Source organism: Sinocyclocheilus anshuiensis, unplaced genomic scaffold, assembly GCF_001515605.1.
Source record: "Sinocyclocheilus anshuiensis isolate Anshui unplaced genomic scaffold, SAMN03320099.WGS_v1.1 scaffold86, whole genome shotgun sequence".
Lineage (NCBI taxonomy): Eukaryota > Metazoa > Chordata > Actinopteri > Cypriniformes > Cyprinidae > Sinocyclocheilus > Sinocyclocheilus anshuiensis.
The window spans coordinates 10,089-26,822 of NW_015547662.1; positions in this window are offsets into that span (position 1 = coordinate 10,089).

Genomic DNA, 16,734 nt, shown 5'->3' on the forward strand with positions numbered 1-16,734 from the left:
GCGCTTCCTGTACATTTAACTAAAAATAATCTTTTTTTTTTTTTTTTTGCATCTTGCAGCTTAGCAGTAATATTGTTTTAATGATTAGTTTAGATTAAACATTTGTTTAATTTCAATTATTTAGATTTTATCCTATACATACTGCAGTTTTACATACTGTACTTTTTGTTACATACAAAAAAAATGTTTTAAATGAGTCATATAGATGCTGTTGTTTTAAATCTAAAGGAGACCTTTCATTATTTTTTAAAAAGGTATTTTCAAAACCTTTTCAAGTAAAAAAAAATTGTATATCTTGAGATTTATCATTATAGATTTGTATTCTCTGAGTAAAGCTGCTATTTACATTTCTATCTCTTTCACACTATGCAATTCTCTCCATCTGCTATCACATGCACAGAAGGCTGTCAGGTGCTAAAGACAACTTTGACAAACCACATACACACAGGGGGAATGACAAAGAGAGAGAGAGTTACAAAGATAAACTCTCACAGATTATAATTCTAAATCAATATCCTGGGCTTTCAAATGCAAATGGACTTTCCTATTTGGTTTCTAATAAATGTGCGTGGGTTTTCTAATATGAATAATAACAATAATTAAAAATAAAAACTTTTAAGCACATTAGGTGATGCTAATGTGATGGACATTACAAACCATTAGTGCTTTAACAAACACACACACACACACACACACAAAACACTCCAGTGAATGGAAGCTCTTTGGATTGTGATTTTTCAATCAAATCAATTAAAGTTATACTTAATTATTTAGGCTCCTTCAGATAAGCACCTTTTTCCCTGGGTTCTAATATTTTTGCGAACCAAAAATAGGTTGTGCTGTTCTGATGGGGTTTGTGGGTAAATAATGATACATGCATCCAATCAATCAACCACAAAAACGTCTCAGGTTACGTATGTAACCATGGTTCCTCGAGGGAACGAGACGCTGCGTCGGAGGACGCTTAGGGAACGCCCTTCAGCGTGACCGGCTCTGAATCTCGTGTGTAATCAGTCCAATAGATGGGTGAGACGTCACGGTCGGGTGACGTAATGACCAGGAAGCTATAAAAGCACGTGTGGTGAAACCAGCGTCAGCTTCTAGGAGTGAAGCGAGCGCTGGCAGAGATGCCGGAAGTATGGCCCCGAGACGCAGCGTCTCGTTCCCTCGAGGAACCATGGTTACATACGTAACCTGACACGTTCCTCTTCAGGAACTCGAGCTGCGTCGGAGGACGCTTAGGGAACGAGTATGCCCACGCTGCCAGAATTCCAAATCTCTGCCTAGTGTGGAAGCCTGCACAGCTAGGGCGAGAGCCTGTGAGAGGAGATCTCTCCTGACGGGAATCTCCCATGGAGCGCCGTCGAGGAGAGAAATCAGGTCCGAGACCATACTCGGCCCGGCCAGAACGGGGCTACTAGCAGAAGATGGACCCCATCCCGGCGCACTCTCTCCAGAACTCCCGGGAGCAGAGCGATCGGGGGAAAGGCATATAGACGAAGCCTCGGCCACTTCTGTACCATGTCATCCAGCCCCAGTGGAGCTGGATGACTCAGAGAGAACCAGAGGGGACAGTGCGATGTCATCTGAGTCGCAAAAAGGTCCACCTGGGCCTGGCCAAAAACTTTCCATATCTGCTTCACCACATCAGGGTGAAGCATCCATTCCCCGGGCCTCGGCCCCTGCCTCGACAGGATGTCTGCTCTCATATTGAGATGCCCAGGAATGTGAACTGCTCTCAGCGAGATGAGTTTGCCCTGGGACCACACAAGATTCTGGTGTGCCAGCCTGTAAAGGAGGCGCGAATGCAGACCTCCCTGGTGGTTGCTGTAAGAGACCACCGCTGTCCCCCAGAGCTAGAGAGCGGCGCGGGAGGAACCGCTGGAACGCCACCACCTGTTTACGAGCCTCCTGGAACCTATCGACGACAGAATTGACTGCGTCACCGAACAGGCCAGAAGGCTTAAGCGGGGCGTCCATGAGGCAGACCTTATCTCGTTCTTTCATGTCTGATAAGGTCAGCCATAAATGCCTCTCCGCCGCCACCATAGCTGCCACCGAGTACCCTTTGCCCACCAGCGCTGATGTAGTTCGTAGCGGCTTAGAGGGCAATGCCGGAGCCTTTAAAGACGACGCCGCGTCAGGCGACAGATAGCTCGCGAGCGTCTGTTCTACCCGGGGCCTCGTCTTATAACCATGATCTCTAACCCCCGTCATGTTTGCATAGTGAGAGGAAGCGGGGGTAAATAGATGTTCTGAATACGGTCTAACCCACGACCTCACCTCGACACCTCGGTGTGGAGGTCGGGGAAAAAAGGCAGGCTCCGGCGCGGAGGTGGCGGCTTAACACGCAGAAAACGCTCATCCAATTTACTTTTCTGCGGCTCGGCCATTTTCTCGGCGGGCCAATTGATGTTCAACTTGGCTACCGCACGAGTTACCACCTCTAAAAGCTCCTCATACTGGGGCGTTTGAGGGGGTGAATCCTCATCGACACCCACCACATCAACCTCCTCGGAGGAAGACAGGCGGAGCGTCGAGCCCGTTCCCCGGGGGGAAGTAACCGCAGAGCGGGCTTCCGATCCCGGAGAGCGGGCGCTGGATCTGGCGGGGGAGGAAGAAAATACAGGGTCAACCATAAATGTCTCTCCGCTGCCAGTAGAGCTGCGAATAGCACGGGCGGTCTCTTTAGTGGCATGGAGAGATAGATCAGCGGTCCTACGTAGCTCTGCTATATCATAAGTCTTTATTTCTTTGACTTTATCTAGCTCCTTTAGCAGGTCGGCTTGGTACGCCTGTAACACTGCCATGGTGTGCAGACACGCACCAGCCTGACCCGCTGCCGAGTACCCTTTGCCCACCAGCGCTGATGTAGTTCTTAGCGGCTTGGAGTGCAATGCCGGAGGCTTTAAAGACGATGCCGCGTCAGGTGACAGATAGCTCGCAAGCGTCTGTCTTATAACCGCGCTCAGTCATCCCCGCCACATTGCCATAATAATCGGAGGCGGGGATAAAGAGGCGGGCCGAGATAATGTGGGCAGGGAGAAACACACAGCCTGAAACGCTGCCTGCCCTCACCCCTTATGTGTTTCTTTTTATCTTGTGCTTTTGACATTCTCTGATTGACAAAACAACATCAAATAAGACTCGCAACAGATATCAGACCGACACACACACACAGAGCGCTTGCTGAATGATAGAAAGCTGACACCGGTTTCACTGCACGTGCTTTTATAGCTTCCTGGTCATTACGTCACCCGCCCGTAACGTCTCGTCCATCTATTGGACTGATTACACACGAAATTCAGAGCCAGTCACGCTGAAGGGCGTTCCCTAAGCATCCTCCGACGCAGCTCGAGTTCCTGAAGAGGAACTCTATGTAATTTTATCTGTCAGGTTGTGTGACCTCATCCTCGAAAACCATAAAACTAACAGATTTCAAAGGACTTTTTTTTCTCCTTTGTGTTCTCTTACAATAAACAAATTTGGTACTGTGCTGGGTTGCTTCTTAATGCCCAAAGTTAAACCTGTGTCCTAAAGTGAAAAGAGCAGGCAATCACTGCTTTAAAGCAGGATGTTTTTCAAAAGAACTACAGAATAAATTGTACCTTGTGGAACTTTTCTCAAGTTTTAGGCAGTAAAACCCTTTTGCCTATAATTGGAGCCTTTATTTTTGAGAGTGAAGGAGCAATAGGGTGTTTGAAAAAGAGAGAAAATGTCTGTCTTTTCAACAGATTTGAAGAGTAAAATCTTACCGAGACCACAGCACAGACGTGTCCTCCATGCATTATGAATTTATTGTCAATTTCACCCTTTCGTGATGCATGGCGTGCAATGGCTGATCGCTAATGGTGTAATGAGAATTTTAATGCCTTATGAAAAGGAATTAATGACATTTTAAAATAAATTAAAATAGAAAACTATTTTAAATTGCAATAATTTTTCTAACTATTACTGCTTTCACTACATTTTTGATCAAATAAATGCAGCCGTAATGAGCAACTTAAACATGTGTTTTAATATATATCTAATTAACTAATCACTTGTTATAAGACTAGTTAATTAGTTAACCAACGTGACCAACTAAGAATTTCACTCAGCACTCATCTGACAATCATCCCTTCATACCTCCATCTAAATTTCTCATCAGTTCCATCAGCATCCAGTCCTCCATTCATCCCTCACTCTGACACACCCATCCGTCTCATCTATCCATCGATCCTTGCATCTGACGTCTTAACATTCACTGGAGAAATAGACAGACAGCGTGAGAGATGGAGAGAGAGAGAGTAAATAAAAACACAATATTCTGGCAGTGTGCCTTATCCAGTGTGTGGGTCAGCCGGAGGATATGACTGCATGGTTAGTTCCTCAACATAAACAAAAGGAAAGACAATATCCTGCCCAACACAGTAGTGAAGCTGCTGTTGTTTTAATTTATCAAGACCAGGGCTTTGAAATAATATAGAAAAAAAACAAAAAACGAAGCGACTCAGGGAAGTGTTTTCACAGAAGCCAAAATTGCAATAAAGTTTGAGGTTGGACTTCACAGGTGTTTACTTGTGCTGTCAGGCTACATCCCAATTTGCATACTATCTGTCATAAATAGTATGTGAGATTTGAATTAGCGCTTCCCAAACACTGTACTTTGAAAATATTATGCTAAAGGTGCATGGATGGTACATTATTTCTGTACCACCGTCTTTTCAAAATAAATATTGCCCACAACCCTTTGCGCTACAGAAGACGTGGAATATCTGGCTGTTTTTAACTTATTCAGTGGAAAAATGGGAAAGATTACAAACCAAACTGCCACAACAGTTTTTAAATATGAGAAACTAAGAGACTGTACACAGCTAAAATACACAGCCTGAGATGGTCTACCTGCTCTCTCAAACTGGTCATGCTGGTTTTTAGAAGCCACAAGGTCAAGTGCCCAAACGCACTCTAAGACCAGCAAATCAAACCAATCTGATCATGTTGGGAGACCAGTTAAGACCAGCAAATTATTTTAGGTGGTTTAGGCTATTTTTGTCAGCAGCTGCACTTGTATTTACTGATATATAAACACTTTTTTTGTCTGATTGGACATATTACTCTAGTCAAATAATGTATGTACAGTTAAATATTAAAAACACTATTACACAATTAAAATAATAATAATAAGTAGTATAATATGCTGAGATATAATCATGATAAACATGCATTAAAAAATCCTATAATCTGTAAAAAACTGCACTGCATACATTTTGAATTTAAATCCACTTTAATTCTACTTGCTTTAATCCAAATTGCAATGCTATCTCAGTTCAAATTCAAGAACTGAAATGGAATTTAAAGTCATTGTCAATTCATTTCTGAACGATGCAAAACCATGGTGTAAACAGCAAACGGATAACATGACATGCCTCAGCAAAACTAGAATCATTTTAATCAACAAAGCTTTAAGCAACAAAGCTACATTGCTAGCACATGATGTTACCTGACCTGACGCCTCTCACTGACAGTGTTATGAGTTTATTTAAAGCATCTTGTGCTGTTGCTGGGGATGAACCTTAAAGCTCCCATCATTTCACCGGTATGAACACTGAACAGAACCCAGTGGGTCCGTCACCTTCTGCCTTCTTATTAAAGAAGAGAAAACGAACACCCTCTCTCTGTCTTACTCTCTTTTCCTCTCCTCTCCCTTAAAATAATCAAATCCCATTTGTGTGAATTTGTATTTAAATTGCTAGCAGCTGTCTGCTGTTTGAGGGTTCACAGAAGGCATATGCTTTATTTTAGTTTATACTCAAGAAGTTTTATCCACAGAAATAAAGTTGGTTTCTTTCCTTTTTTTTCAACATAATGCGTAAATGTAAAATTTGACTGTGGGCTCTGCGAGCAGTAGGGGGTCTATAGACAAAAACACAATTATGAAAAACATATTTGAGTCTGGGATGGGTGAGTGATTGACATATGAACTGTGGCATTGAAAAAACTCCCTGAGAAGCGTTGGAGACATTCAGAGAGAGGCGGATTTATGAGTACGCTGTGTGCTCGGAAAATTATAAAGCAGATGTACATGTTTTTTTAAAGTCAGAGCTGGTGTGTGTTCATCTGGCATTTGGTTTATGTTATGAGGTGTGCATGTTTATGAGTGTGTATGTGTGTGTGCATGTGTATGTGTCTCCAGGCGTTTACCCTCAGGCTGTTCCAGACTGTCAGATCTGTGTGATTACTGTCTTCCTAACACAGCACGGCAGCGCTCATTTATTTATCAGCCCATTACGCCGCATCCGGAATCCAAACACACATACACATATGCACATGCATGTGGCCATTCTCACTCATACTGTAAAGAGAGATGGGTCAGTTGATGTCACTCATAGTGAGGTCAACTAGTTTATCTAGATCAGTGGTTCTAAACCAGAGGGCCTCAGCAAACATCACAGGGGAACTGAAATGATTTAAAATAAGACAAAACAAGCATTAGAGGAATAGTTCACGCAAAAATGAAAATTTGCTGAAAATGTACTCATCCGCAAGCCTTCCAAGATGCAGATTAATTTGTTTCTTCATCAGAACAGATTTGGAGAAGTTTAACTTTACATCACTTGCTCATAAATGGATCATCTGCAGTGAATGGGTGCCATCAGAATGAGAGTCCAAACAGCTAATAAAAACATCACAGTAATCCACATCACAACTCCAGTCCATCAGTTAACATCTTGTGAAGCAAAAAGTGATTTTAATAAAAAAAATAAATCAAGACATTTAACTTCAAACCGTTGAGTCCTCTAACTATAATATTGCTTTCTTTAGTAAAAAAAAGTTGTCTCATCTGAATCCGGAGAGAAATATGCACAGATAAATCACTGTGTATAAGCGAAAACAGACCAAAAACTTTCTAAACAAATATGTTGGTGGATTTTGATGTTAGAAGACAACAGGGGATGGACCTTTTCACTGGATGAAGCGTTATTATGGATTATGGATGGTTGACTCATATTTTGGATGGTTTGAAGTTAAAAGACCTTAATGGTGGATTTGTTTATTACATACACATAGCTTTTTGCTTCACTTGATGGCCTACAGTTGTGTGGATTATTGTGACGTTTTTATCAGCTGTCTGATTTTTTTTTTTTTTTTTTGCTTTCTTTGTAGAACCAGGTCTTAAAACAAACTGAGGTATGAGGAAGCCTAATTTCAAAAGTGTGATTTCTTGACCTGGGAAAGTCATGTAAATAATGAAAATGAAAATTCCAACTGAAAAATGAAAATGAAAAATTCCAAAAAATAACAAACGACTGGAAAAATCACAGACCTTCGAATATTGTTGTGGACAGTGGAGGCCCTGGAGCCAAAAAGGCTGAGAATCAGTGATGTATATACAGTAAGTGATGTTTATAAGTGATCAGTGATGTTATAAATTGTATGCATGAAAAGGAATATTTCAGGTTGCAAATTAAGCTCAGTCTACAGCATTATGATTTCATAAAAACACTTACAGTATATTAATTGTTCTGTTAAACACTTACATGTAATTAGTTGTTTTGCATGTCATTTTCACACACAGAAAACTTTTTTCCACCTGTTTTATTTGTATATGTCATTGTGAAGGTATGGCAGAACATTTTTCAGACATTTATGTTTAATAATATCAAACGTCTCTGAATATTTACTGCATTTATTATCACACCTAACTGTCAGAAGTAAAACTTGTGTCTAAAAATAAAAGAGGAGAGAGACTGAGACAGGGCTACCTCCAGAGCATCTCCACCTGATTGCAAAACACCACACAATATTTCTGTAATGAGCTCATGTTTCCTTATTCTCAGGATGTACTGGCAGGTAGGGTGAAAAACTCAAGCCATCAGCACTGTATTAGACATCAGAACAGAGGCAAGAAAGGTCAACGGAGTCCCTGAAGATGTACTCATGTGAGTGTGACTCCAAGCGATGAATGGGACACGTAATCGCAACATAACCATAACACTGAGATTTATCAGCACAAAGAGATCCAACCTGCCCTTTCACTCAGAGAAAGAGAGAGAGGAGGGAGCAATCGTGAAAGCGAGCAAGAGCGTACAAGAAGGCAGGTATTTACATGTAAGTTTATTTACATATAAGTTTACATGCAATTATTTTGTGTCAAAAAAAAAAAATTTCACAAATCATATGTTTACTCAATTCACAAATCATAAGTATATATATAAAAAGTTCTCTCACAAAAAGTTTATATCTCACAATTGCAAGTTATAAACTCGTTTTTATCTTGGAATTTTTTCTCAGAATTCTGAGTTCACATCTCGCAATTCCGCCTTTTTTCTCTGAAATATGAGTTTACATCTCAGAATTTTATTTATTTATTTATTTCCTCCACCATGGATTACCAATTGCAAATTTTTTTTCTCACATTTCTTACTTTTTTAGCCAATTGCCAGTTAACATTTTTTTCTGAGAATTGCGAGTTTATATAACAATATTGAGTATCATATTTGCCTGAAAAAAAGTCAGAATTGTGAGATATAAACTCAGAATTGAAAGAATTTGTCACAATTGTGAGATCACAATTACCTTTTTTTTATTATTTATCCTGTGGTGGGAAAAAGCTTCCATAGATACCTGCATGCACATTTGAAAAGTGTTTCCTTAACATCACGGTTATTCAGCTCCCTCTGTCCCCTTAAGCATCCAAAACGCTGTTGCTCGACTTGCTGTTAACTTCCATAAATTCATGTCACACTTTTGCACAAGCTTCTTCTCTAGTCTAGCTTCTGCTAGAATTCAAGTTTCTGTCTGACACAGCTGCCAATGGCCTGACACTACATTACATTCAATCCTTCATCAAACCAAGCACTCCAGACTGACCGTTAAGACCATCTTTGGTCACCTAGCACCTTGCTTCTCCACATCAAGGTCTGCTGCTTGTATAGAAGATCATGCAAGTTCTTAACACTTCCCTAGTGAAAAGAAATTCTGAATTATTCAGGAAAAAAAATGGCCCAAACCTGACCTGAACCCCAACAGCTTGTCAGGTCTCACAAGCTCAGGTCTTTCTAATTTGTACAGTTGACCAAAGATCTGCAAGTTTTTATTTGCATCCACCAACATTTTGATAGCCAATTAGATATATTTCAAACTGATATTAACTCTCACACCCACAGTCATTTAATTTCATCCACTGCAAACAACCCTTCTGCTCTGACGAGCATGTGATTCCACTTGCAGATAATTCTATGAACATCCATAAATACTTAATGTAGGTATGACACATTCTATATGAATGTTCAGTGAAGCTAATGCAAGTACTCTTCGATATAAACGTCAATTCAAACTGGAGGATCAACTCTGAGAGAGCGTTTTCATTTATATAGCTATTCTGTCTCCATCTACGCCAGATGATGCTAAACACCAGAAGATGTTGATATGATATGATGCCTCTTAGAAAACATCTTGTTTGGAGATATTCTTTTTGGCTAATGGCTCTCAAGTTATGACACATGACATAGTTTACAGTAGAAATGGCATCACATTTGCATCATTTATGATGGGAACTAAAGCATCAGACAACAGATGGCAAGACACTGATATGCAATAATGACCATTTAAAATAAAGCCTCTCAATTTAGAACTCACTATTTTATACAGTGTCATATACACATCCTAAAATATATATGCAAAAAGGGGTTATTGGCAGATAACAAATAATATAGCAAAATAGTCTGTACTGTTTGTCATTAATGAGAAAAAATGATAAAACATGCTCTTGTCTGTGTCATAACAGCTGCAGCCAACAAATACTACAAATATAATGGCGGTAACAAGATGTTATTTGCATGTCCGAAAATAATGTTCCTTATCATGACTGATCATATCCTAGGTCCATCTGAGCATTGTCATGTGGTCATTAGTCTGATGGTAAACACGGCGAAGGCTCCACAATGCTAGAGAAAAGATGACAGCTTATTAGGGTGGCAAACCTTTTCATGTCAGTGCATTCATTTCCAGTGGCTCAGGCAGGAAGAGGGAGAAAGCGAGAGATACAGATAATAGATGGACAGGTGTCTGGGAAAGAGTGGGCATGTGTCCAACAGCTGTTGGGCTGTGGGGAGAGAACAGGAGAGGAGGAGCAGGAGGAAAGGAAAGAAAAGAGAAGGAGGAGCTGGAGGAGGAGACTCGGGGCATCCGGGAGGAGGAGAGGAAGCAGAGAGAAGGAAGGATGATTTGCTGCTGGCATGAGAAATACACATACAAATGAACACAATTAGCATGTCACAAACATACACACACACACTCAACACAAATTAACATACAAATATGTGTTCTGTCTTGAACACAAACACACACACACTAACTACTGCTCAATATCCTGTGTGTGTCAGGGTTGTGCAGCTTTTAGAACTGAATAGAGGTTTTTTTTACATTGAAGTAGCAAACAGGATCCAGAATTGGAAATGCAATTTAATCAAGCAGAGAAAAAAATTAACTAATTAGAAACTTTAAAAATTCTACAGCAAAAACCTGTTACTGCAGTCAGATTATTAGTAATTTTACTGTTAAAATTTTTGGTTTCCCAAGTTCTTGTGTGATATCACATGCCATTATATTTGACATAAATCATTTTATGTATAATATACACAAATACACACACTGTATATATATATATATATATATATATATATATATATCGAATTAAAAAAATATACAAGACAAACTAAAACATTTTTATATATATATATATATATATATATATATAATTTAAAAAATAGAAAAAAAATAATAATTTAAAACAATATAGCAGGTTCAAAATTTAAGAACAACAAAACGCAAGAGTCTCTTCAATTACAGTCTCTTTTCTTAACTTTTCTTGACTTCAAACTCATGACTTGCAAGGAAACCGATTCTAAATTTTGTGATATATAAAAATATAAATATGACCAATAACATGTATGCAATCAGGTCTACAGATCATGTCTTAAAAATATTATCCAAAAACAACTTATATAAAATCACCCATAAGTTTAATCTTCGTAAAACAAAATGAGATATTCAAACAAGGGTACCATCCTAGCGACAGCTTTCATATTTCATTTTTTTTATGAGAGTATAGAGTGAATCATATGCACTATAAAATAATTGCCAGGAATTTACAGGATTAAAAAGTATCATTTTACAATATATTACTGTAATCAGAAATCTGCTATGAAATCAATGCATGCTGGGTCATTTTCTTGCAAATTACTGTGAATGAACAGCAGAATGATGCTAAATTACAGTAATTTACTGCTCTTGTTTTACTGTGAATTCAAATTGTGGTCTTTAACTGTGCCGCTGTGAGAAATTTAGTTGTTTACTACTGTAAGTATTTTGAAGTCACCATAATGGTATTTGGTGATCCCATTTGTTTGGGCTCTTTGACCTTGCATATTCATATTCAAATTTGTGATCTAGTCATGTCAGAGGTGTGACAAATGAAAACATTTGTTAAAATGACAAGAAGCCAGAATATGAAATACGCTAATTGCCTGAATTTAAGACAGTCAAACTATTCTTAGCATGGACATGAAGATTTAAGCATGAAGATGAATCAATAACTTATTCATATCCATAACTGTTTGTGGATGGATCTTTCACAATAGTGAAGCAACTGCTGAGATATGACTTTGAAAGGTGTGACATACAAAACACAACAACGGTAACACTCAAGAAATAAAAACAACACTTACAACACAAACCCTCATTACAAAAAAACAACACAAACTGATAAAAGCGTACCAAAAACAAGTTCAATAGCACTAAAGCCAACCATGAATTAAATAACTCTACAGCATGATCTATTCATGCTGCATTGCATGCCGGGTGCCTTCATAGTGCATATGCACTGTAGAAACACAGTATGATGCTGTTTGTTAGATGCAGTTAGATACAAGAGAAGTCCCGCTGTGAAATTACTGTGAAAGTAATGCAATTATTAACCTGGAATATATTGTAATTTCACACTATATGTTTTAACAGTGTGGTAAACACTGAAGCTAGTGTGTGTGCCACACAATAGAACAAACTTCACCCTGCACGCACGAGAACCAATGAAGTTTATTTTAGTGTGTGACGCACTCACAAGCTTCTGTGTTTGATTTGCCCTACATTCTTAGAAAAAAGATCCAAAAGCTATCACCAGGGTTGTACCTTTTCAAAAGGTAAACTTCTTACATTATTTATCCCTATAGGGTGCATATTATTTACTAAAATGTACATATTACTATGTAAAAGGTACAGTACCGTCCCAGTCACATCTTTGTAATTTTTATTTTTATGAGTGTATTTGTGTTTATAGGCAAATAAAAAAAGCAAAATAAATCTGTTCACCACATATGAGGGTGATGACAGAATTTTTACTTTTGGGTGAACTATGCCTTTAATGAAAATCTAAAATGCAAAAAGGTTTCTATACAGGTTATACATTATAAAAGTACTGAATTAGGTGACAGGAAATATCATTAGCTCAGTATAAAACTTGGTTTAAATGACAATTTTAGCAACAGCAGTTATTTTACAACCAATGCCAAAGACAGACAGATTGAAGCACTATAATCAAAGAAAGACAGAAAGAATGTGTGAAAGAGTGAAGGAGATCTGGCAAGAGGAGAGGTAATCAGATGAATTCAGCGTGGCTCTGGGCCCTCACTGCCTTTCAATCCAGCGGCAGCTGCAGTGGCATGAGCTGACACCACTCTTGTAAAGGACTGTCCATTCCGTGTGTGTGCGTGTGCGTACATGTGAATGTGTGTCATTATGTTGGGCTGCATTCTAAAATGAAGCAACAGTGCCACCAACAGTCCAAAATGACATAATCATGTATTTTCTCCATTCCTTGTTCTCATTGAATGAAAGGGCGTTGGTTTGGAGCATAAAAGTAAACCGCACAAGAACACACACACACACACACCCTTAAGGGGCAATGAGTGATAAGACGTTAAGTCTTATTTAGCCGGTTTAATCTGAAGAGCACACACTGAACTGGTTTAGTATATGCACACACTCATTGTTTTAAGAAAGACTAGTTAACATAAAAAGAACAAAAATGAGAGAATGTTTAGCAATGAGTGTGTGATTGCGTATCACATAAAATAAAGGGAGAGACTGTAATGCACAATAATGCAGTGTATGAGTTTGCTTAACTTCTTTCAGTCATAATGAATAAAACAAAAATGCATGAGAGTGTGTGAAGGGATGAGCGTAGATTTGTACCGTAATTACAAAAGCCATCATTATATCACCAGTTCAAGCAGCACACGTTCACAAGTTACCCCTCTTGAGTCTTAACTCACTCTTTTTCAGTTCAGGTTATTTAGCTTGTTCCCTTTATTGGCTCATATTCTCCATGTTTCTCATTTTCTCACTCATGTTGCCCCTGTTCTGTCTGTTCTCCATCTCTCTATCATTTTCCTATTGCTTTCTCTCTCTCTCTCAGTCACTTTCAGTGATGGCATGCTGAGCAGAGCTGTTACAGGCTGAATACTAAAGCGTTGATCCATATCAGTGCTGTTCAGCATCTAGAAGACTTCAGCCAGAAGAGATAGAGAGAATCTAATACAGCACAATGGCATTTGCACACATGAACACTCTCGATCATCTCTAGACATATAGCTGGCACATACTCTTACATGAGATTCACTCTAAACACTGCTCAGTGGAGTCATGTTCCTGTGACCTGAGAAAACAGGTGTCTTGTCTTCAGTGGCACCTGGCTTTTATAGCACATTTCACCTTTGAGTGCAAATAGTTTGGTGAAGCCGAACAGAACGGGAAGCGTATGTAGATTCAAGCATATGGAAAACATTCCTGTAACCAGAGAAAACAGGTGTCTTGTCTTTAGGGGTGGTTATTTCTGATAGCACATTTGGTGAAAATAGACTGGAGAAAATTAAATGTGTTTGCTTTCCTTGCTGGAAAAGCCAGGTCATACTGTTTTAAGGTGGCCCAAGGTGGTCTACTAGCTTAAACCAGATTGAACAAGATGGTTAACTGCTCAAAAAGATCTCATTGGAAGAGCTAGATACCAGAGTTGGAGTTAGTTTTGATTCGGATTTGGTTGTTATTATGTGTCTTGGACTGGCTCTGCAGCCTATTTCCAACGTAAAAAAGAAGACAATTACCTACTAGAAAAATAGATCCATTAAATTAATCGTTAAAATATGGCTTTTAACGAGGTTACCAATGAAAAAAAAAAAATTTGAACTAAATTACATGAATTGAAAACTAAAATCTCTAATGCACATAACTGATAACATTAGAAGAAAAAATACAATTTAAATATTTTTACAGTAAGGTATCACAAAATATTAAACAATAATTGAATGTAAAATTCTATGTTTTCTTTCATGTTGAGCATTATATAGATTTAAACTGTAAATTATTTATACGTTTTACTACCAAACTCATAATTTTACATTTTACAGTACAATTTTATATAATGTGATGTTAAACTATTTATCATTTTTCATCATACACTATAAGGATTTCCAACGGTTTTCACTGTAGCATTTCTAAAATATTTTTCCATAAAATTGACAAATATATTACCTACTAGAAAAATAGATCCATTAAAATAATCGTTAAAATATGGCTTTTAACGAGGTTACCAATGAAAAAAAAAAAAATTGAACTAAATTACATGAATTGAAAACTAAAATCTCTAATGCACATAACTGATAACATTAGAAGAAAAAATACAATTTAAATATTTTTACAGTAAGGTATCACAAAATATTAAACAATAATTGAATGTAAAATTCTATGTTTTCTTTCATGTTGAGCATTATATAGATTTAAACTGTAAATTATTTATACGTTTTACTACCAAACTCATAATTTTACATTTTACAGTACAATTTTATATAATGTGATGTTAAACTATTTATCATTTTTCATCATACACTATAAGGATTTCCAACGGTTTTCACTGTAGCATTTCTAAAATATTTTTCCATAAAATTGACAAATATTTGACAGTATATTTTAGTTCAATAAAATGGACAGTCTGGTTTTGGGATTATGTCTTGTTCTGGATCTGGATTTTAGGGGCTCTGGTAATGGTCTTGATGGTCTGATCTTGACTCCAATGCCGCTAGAAAACATCTTACAGTTTAAATACCTTCTTATGAATTATCCAGCATGCCACTGTTCAACAGCAGCTCCAGTGGGCATTACTACCATTTAATGGAGAAAGTGTTTAATTCTAGAGCTGATAAAATCACAAACACCGGCCAATCACCTGACCAGCCCACAGGCTCACATCTCTGAATTTCCAATATGTATTAACTACACTTAATAGAGGTGGTCTTCAATCTTAGCTTGATTAGCCGCCGGCCTCTAAGTGAAGTATGGATAAAGGTGGTAATTTAAGCACTAATGTGACACATTACTCGGTTGTGTTAAAATAGGTAATGCTACTCCCCGGCACACAGCCGCACATTCAAAAAACAGAGCAGTTTATGATGAATGCCCCCTTTAATGTCTGCTCGCTTCGGTTTTTAATCAGTAGTCACACACGCACACACAGACATTAACGGATGAGCTTTGAGAGTGTAATAAAACAACATGAAGAAACATGTTTGGAGGTTTTATGATACACGAGTGTAAGTTCAGAAGCAGCTAATGCTGCTATTATAGTTATCAAAGACTGTGAGAGCTCACTGTATGAGGCTTCTGAGATCAATACAAAGATCATCTCAGCATTACAGAGGAATCTGAGGAGGAGGGTCTCATCTAAAGACACACTTACACATGGTCATAGAACACACACACACGAAACAATAGAAAAGGTACTGTGTGTGTAAGCGTTTAAGGTAATGCTATCACTTGGGTTAAAGAGATAGTATATCCAAATATGGAAATGCTGTCATCTTTTACTCAACCTATGATTTACTTTCTTCTGTAGAACACAAAAGGAGTTATTTTATAGAATGCCCAAGCAGCTCTTTTCCATACAACAAAAATTGTGATTTTTGGAAAATTGGTGATTCACATTGTCAAGCTCCAAAAAAAAAAAGCCCCATAAAATATATTTACATTTACTTACAACAGCAGAACAAAGCACCTCGTCAAAAGTCAACAATAGTCGTAATTATATAATGCCAGGTTTATTAGACAGCTAGATAAGGAAGCAAGCTAGAGAAGAGGAGAAATGCAGAGATATTTGTAGGTGTGAGTGGTTTAAGAGTGTGGGATGGTTAAGTGCTTGTGGAAGAGGCATGTCTTCAGCTGCTTTTTGAAAGATGTGATGGTCTCGGCAGTTCGGGTGGAGGTGGGCAGCTCATTCCACCAGAGAGGAACAGAGAGGGTGAAGGTGTTGGAGAGACACAACAAGGTGCCACTCATTCAATAGGCCATAAATCTCCAATATTTGTGAAGAAATTTAAGTTATCATGCGTGGAAAATCCCCTCCGCTGTAGCTTTCAAATCTCATTTACAATCGTGCACATTAACATTAGGCTCACCACTACTGGTCATAAAACAGATTATAAACAATGCACAAACTGTGAAGTACCACAATGGCATGCTGGTGAGTAATATACTGTAAATGATGGCGGTTTTCATTTTTGGGGGGAATTAAGGCCTGGGCTCTCATTTATAAAGACCTGTGTCGAATGATGCTAAATGTGAATGTACGAAATGTTTCTACGAAGGGTTTATAAAATGTCCATTTTATTTATTTATTTTTTTATGGTTTTTCAGGAAATCATATAT